Here is a 6,499-nt window from a genome sequence, read left to right on the forward strand (position 1 = left end):
GGGCAAAGGAGTGGATATTCAGTGGCCAACAAGTTGATTTTTTTTTTCCTGTAAGATGGTTCTAGTAGTGCTTAGTTGTCTTTAACTTCATTTGAAACAATTTCATTAGATTGTATTGTTGACAGCTGTCATATCAGCATGCATTTAAAAAAAAAACAAAATTGGTGAACTTCTGTGTAACCATTTTAATATTGAAAATGAAGGAAAAAAGCAACATTTTTGGCATATTATACTTTATTATTTCAAGAAAGGTAAAAATGCAACTGAAAAACACAGAAAAGGATTTGTTCAGCGTCTGGAGAAGGTGCTGTGACTGATTGAATGTGTCAAAAGTGGCTTGCAAAGATGCCTACTGGAGATTTCTTGCTGGATAAGGCTCCATGGTCCAGTAGATGACTTGAAGTTGATAGCGATCAAATTGAGACAGTAATTGAGAACAATCATTGTTATGCCATGCAGGAGATAGCCAGTTTGGTTATGTTAATTGCTTTGAAGTTTGGGTTCCATATAAGTTAAGCAAAAGAGAAAAAGGAAAAAATGACTGTATTTCCACATGTGATTCTCTTCTTAAAACTAAAAAAAGTATTCTTTTATTAAAATCAATTGTGACAGGTGATGAAAAGTGGATACTGTACAATAATGTGCAATGAAAGATATTGTGATACAAATGAAAGGAACCACCACCAACCACACTAAAGGTCAGTCTTCATCCAAAGAAGACGATACTGTGTATTTGGTGGGATTGGAAGGGAGTCCTCTATTATGAGCTACTTCTGGAAAACGAAATGACTAATTCCAAGTACTGCTCCCAATTAGACCAGCTGAAAGCAGCACTCGACAAAAAGGGTCCAAAATTAATCAATAGAAAATGCATAATCTTCTATCCAGATAATGCAATACTGCCTGTTTCTTGGAAAGTGAAAGTGTGAGTCTCTCTGCCATGTTCAACTCTTTCCAACCCCATGCATTGTAGCCCGCCAAGCTCCACTGTCCATGGATTCTCCAGGCAAGAACACTGGAGTGGGTTGCCATTTCCTTCTCCAGGGGATCTTTTCAACTCAGGGAATGAACCCAGGGCTCCTACATTGCAGGTGGATTCTTTACCATCTGAGTCACCAAGGAAGCCCATTTCTTGGATAACCAGGCAAAAACTGTTACACTTGGCTGAGAAGTTCTAATTCATCCGCTGTATTCACAGACACCGCACCTTCAGATTTCCATTTATTTCAGTCTTTACAAAATTCTCTTAATGAAGAGACTTCCTCTGGTGGTCCAGTGATTCCATCTTCCAATGCAGGGGGTATAGGTTCAATCCCTGGTTGGGGAACTAAGGTCCTATATGCCGCTGGAAGCAGCCAAATTTTTAAAAATAATGTTTTAAAATTGTATTTAAAAAATTCTCTTAACGGAAAAAATTCCAATTCTCTGGAAGGCTGTAAAAGGCACCTGGGCGAACCAAGCAAGGCCCTGTGGGGGTCCCAGGCACAGAGGCCTTTCTGTCCCCCATTTCTTATAGGCAGGACTCCAGCCTCCATGACCTCCCCTGAGCTCCAAAGGGCAGATTTGAACTGTTTCTAATCAAGGGAGGACTGATGCGAAGCTGAAGCTCCAATACTTGGGCCACCTGATGCGAAGAACCAACTCATTGGAAAAAACCCTGATGCTGGGAAAGATTGAAGGCGGGAGGAGAAGTGGGCACTGGAGGATGAGATGGTTGGATGGCATCACCAACTCAGTGGACATGAATTTGAGCAAACTCTGGGAGATAGTGAAGGACAGGGATGCCTGGTGTGCTGCAGTCCATGGGGTCTGAAAGAGTCGGACATGACTTATCAACTGAACAACAACAGCCAGGGAGAAGCAGCCAAGACATCACCTGAGGCAGGATTACAGGAACCAGAAAAGCTCATCATTAGGAGACCAACCACCTGAGATGAGATTAAGTGGGTGCAAGCCCTGCTCACACCCTAATCTTGTTAGGGACTCCAATTTTGACTCATTGTTATAAACTCCCCTCATCAAGTTCTCCGGGGGAGACACGTGGTTTTTCAAGGCAGGAGCCTGCTATATCCCCCTTTCTCTGGAAAAATAATAAAGCTCTCCTTTTCTGCTTAATCCAAAACTCTGCCTCTGGGATTTGATTCAGCACAGATGTACAGGGAGGCCAAGCTTTTGGTTAGCTTGGAACAGTACTTTGCTCAAAATGATAAGAAAGTCTGGGGAAGATGCCTGAATGTGCCTGAAAAAATGGCAGAAGGTAAAGGAACAAAACAGTGAATATGTTGTTCAATAAAGTTCTTATTGAAAAATGTGTCTCTTATTTTTTTAAACTTCAAAACCAACGGAAATTTTGGGCCAACCTATAAATGAGAACTCTGGATTTTCTGAGAAATTTTTCTATAAACTGAAAACTGCTCTGAAAAATCAAGTCTATCTGGTGGTTTAGATGGTAAAGAATCTGTCCACAATGCAGGAGACTTGGGTTCGATCCCTGGGTCAGGAAGATTCCCCTGGAGAAGGAAATGACAACCCATTCCAGTATGCTTGCCTGGAGAATTCTGTGGACAGAGGAGCCTGGCGGGCTATAGTCCATGGCATCGCAAAGAGCTGGACACGACTGAGCGACTGACACCTTCATTCAGATAAACTGGTACCACACAGACCCTGGCCATCCAGATGTAAGAAAGGTCTCACAGGCCCCCTGAGAAATAGGTAGCAGTACTATCTTTGCTGAATCCTGCAGGTAGACTAGGAGGGAGGAAGGGTCCCAAGGTGGGTAGGGGGCAACAGTCAGAGGGCTCAGGGCTGAGGATTTATTTCAACATATAAACAACTGGTATGGCCCTAGCATCTGAATACCTGCTCCAACTAGCACTAATATGGTTGTTATTTTATATATGCATGCATGCTTAGTCACCTCAGTCGTGTCTGACTCTTTGAGACCCCATGGACTACCAGACTCCTCTGTCCATGGGATTCTCCAGGCAAGAATACTGGAGTGGGTTGCCATGCCCTCCTCCAGGGGATCGTCCTGATCCAAGGATCAAACCAGTATCTCCTATGTCTCCTGTGCTGGCAGGTGGGTTCTTGACCACTAGCACGACCATAAATAAAAGGCAAAAATGAAGTACACAAAGAAATGACAGCTCTGGAAGGTAGATAGTGTTTCCCTGTTTTACACATGAAGAAACTGAGGCCTAGGAAAGTTGCAATTGTTCAACAGAAAACAGTTCAGATCTTGGGACTTGAACCAAAGACTTTCTGCCTCAAAACCCAAGCTCTTCTCAGAGGAGAAAGAGCTGTTTTGCATGAGGCTGCTGCTGACTAGCTAACCAATCACTGGTCTACTTCTCAGTGAAGGTGGGTCATGAAGCTGGTGTTTGCAAAATGCCCTAAGGACAGTTCTGCTTGTGCACAAGCTTGGACCTTCTGCCTGACTTGGCCACTCACTGGGCAAGTCTTTTCTTTCCCTTTGCTTCACTTTGAACATGGATATAGTCAGCATCATAAGGACACTGAACGCTATCATCAGCCCTCTCATTTTATAGATGGAAAAAAGTGAGATTCAGAACAGGGAGGCAAGGGACTTCACTGGTGGTCCAGTGGTTGAGAATCTGCCTTCTCATGCAGGGGACGTGGGTTCAATCCCGACGTGGGTCGGGAAACTAAGATCCCGCATGTGGCAAAGCGACTAAGCAACTAAGCTCCACTAGAGAGAGCCCGTGAACTGCAATGAAAACCCAGCCCAGTCAGAAAGGAAGAAAAAGAAAAAACAGGGAAACAACTGAATTCCCTGGCAGTCCAGTGGTTAGGACTTTGCACTTCCACTGCAGGGGCACAGGTTCGATCCCTGGTTGGGGAACTAAGATTCTGCATGCCATGTGGCACGGCCGAAAAAAAAAAGAACAGGGAAACAGCAGAACAAGGAAGAGCCAGGGCTAGAAACCAGGCCTCCGGATGCCCGCTGCCTGCTGTCTTGGCAGGGTGCAGGTCAGGACACAGTAATTGTCACTCCCCAGGCTCCAGTGCACACGTGCAATTAAGCGGTCGGGAGCCGTCTCCCACTCCGGTCAGCAGGCCAGGCCACAAGGCCACTCTGTGAGCTGCACTCGATGATGTCACTGGGAGTTGTCCACCTGTGACTTCACGGAGGTGTGAGGGTGTCGCGTCCACCTCCCCTGTGTTTCAAATCTGCAGCTCAGCATCTTTCTGGATCCTTCGTTCACAAAAGTGATGCTTAACTGTGAGTCCATTTCGAGTAATAAGGGGTTTGGTTTTACGACAGGAAGAACTGCCTTTGTCCAGCAGCAGGAAAAAGCGGTTTTAAAGTTAAGATGACGTCATGGGGAGGCTCTCCGAGTCTGACAATGATGACACCTCAGAGGGGTGCTTTCTTCCAAGGGGAGGTCAGAGCTGAGAGGGTACAGTCTGTGCCTTTGGGAGCTGCTCCCACTTGCTTCTGAAGTTGCTGAGTTAACAGACCGTCCAAGGAATATCCTGTCCCAGGCCAGAGTCCTGCCTCGAGGGCACAGCTCTTGAAGGCCAAGTTGACAGCGGACTATGCCCCAAGCAAGGGCAGGTGGTCTTCACAATGCAAACGCTGTCCGGGTGTGTCACTATTTGCATATCTAATGTCAACGTTTATAGCTTTGACCTAGAACTGCAGCATCTAACATGGCAACCACCAGCCAGGCATGGCTATTTGAGCTAGTCAATATTAAATGCAATTACAAATTCAATTTCTCAATCACTCTACTCACATTTCGAGTGTCCGAAGGCCATATTAGAAGCTGCCATGTGCTGTGCTGTGCTATGCTTAGTTGTATCTGACTCTTTGTGACCCCATGGACTGCAGCCCACCAGGCTCCTCTGTCCCTGGGGATTCTCCAGACGAGAATATTGGAGTGGGTTGCCATGTCCTTCTCCAGGGGATCTTTCCAATCGAGAAATCCTACATTGCAGGTGGATTTTTTACTAGCTGACCTACGAGGGAGGCCCAGTAGCTGCCATACTGAACAGCAAAAATAGAGAACACTACAGGGTGGAGAATCCGACGGTGTTGGCCTAGAGGGTGAGCACCACTGGCAGGAGTGGGTGTAAAGAGTATTCAGTACAGACCCAGGGAACCCATCAGAAAGGCCTGAGCCATACTGCGAGTCTGCAAGTTTAGATGGAGTGAGAAAATCTAGACCCGGGGACCATGCACGTGGTCTGGTGTCAAATCAGTTCTGTGTGGAACAAGTTCCAGAATGAACCCCACTTAGTGGGGGGACTCACAAGAGATACAAAGGACCATAGGCATCTCTTGTTTTTCACTTTGCATGTCTTTTTAGTCCTAGAAATCCAACTGTGAGGAGATTATTATAAATTGAATCATATTCTTCCAGAAAAATGTTCCCATTTATTCTGAGGGCATGTTTGCTCTCAAGGAACCATAGTGACTTAGGTTAAGCAAAAGGAGATTTCTTCTAAGGAGCTGAGGAAACCTCATGACATCTGAGGGGGTCAGGGCTGCCCTGGCGGGGCTGCAAGTGACCCTTTGCAGCCCTGGGGTAGCTGCCCCCCTGCATTCACTTTTTCCTGCTCTCTTGGCCACAGGCCATAGGCTCATTCTCCGCATGCCTGCCCTAAATGGCTCCCTTTGCTCCCTGCTCTAAACTGATCCTGGCTGGTGGGTTCCCGGGCCTTTTGTCTCTAAGATGCCAGCACTCACCTCAGCAGTCCAGGCCCAGGCTATGTGACCCCTGGAATCTGGCCCTGCAGGTCTGGCTCAGGTATCTCTCCTACATCTGATGGCTTAAGCCTGAGGGTAGATTTACTCCGAGACTGTGGGAGACCCACGTGCTCTAGGACAGCTGGAGAAGGAGGAAAGAATGGCTGCTCCTCTTCAACAGCACGTAAACCAAGAACTTTCAGATGTACAAGCTGTGTTTAGAAAAGGAGAGGAACCAGAGATCAAATTGCCAACACCTATCAGATCATCAAAAAAGCAAGAAAATTCCAGAAAAACATCTACTTCTGCTTCACTGACTACACTAAAGTCTTTGACTGTGTGGAGCACAACAAACTGTGGAAAATTCTTAAAGAGATGGGAATACCAGACCACCTTTCCCACCTCCTGAAAAACCTGTAAGTAGATCAAAAAGCAACAGTTAGAATCAGACATGGGACAATAGACTGGTTCAAAATTGGCTGTATATTGTCACCTTGATTCTTTAACTTATATGCAGAGTAAATCATGTGAAATGCCAGCCTGGAAGAATCATAAGCTGGAGTCAAGATTGCCAGGAGAAATATCAACAACCTTAGATAGGCAGATAACACCAACCTAATGGCAGAAAGCAAAGAGGAATTAAAGAGCCTCTTTAAGAAGTTGAAAGAGAAGAGTGAAAAAGCTGGCCTGAAAACATTCAAAAAACTAAGATCATGGCATCCAGTCCCATCACTTCAAGGCAAATAGATGGAGAAACAATGGAAACAGTGACTGACTTTATTTTCT

The 6,499-nt window shown here is 45.6% G+C and overlaps 1 non-coding gene across 1 annotated transcript; it reads left to right on the forward strand.

Annotated features, from left to right (window-relative positions):
• The first annotated feature begins 3,790 nt into the window (after positions 1–3,790).
• Positions 3,791–3,862, forward strand: TRNAG-UCC. Its single transcript has one exon. It is a non-coding gene; the product is annotated as a tRNA-Gly (tRNA).
• Positions 3,863–6,499: the final 2,637 nt, after the last annotated feature.

Source organism: Cervus canadensis, chromosome 5, assembly GCF_019320065.1.
Source record: "Cervus canadensis isolate Bull #8, Minnesota chromosome 5, ASM1932006v1, whole genome shotgun sequence".
NCBI lineage: Eukaryota > Metazoa > Chordata > Mammalia > Artiodactyla > Cervidae > Cervus > Cervus canadensis.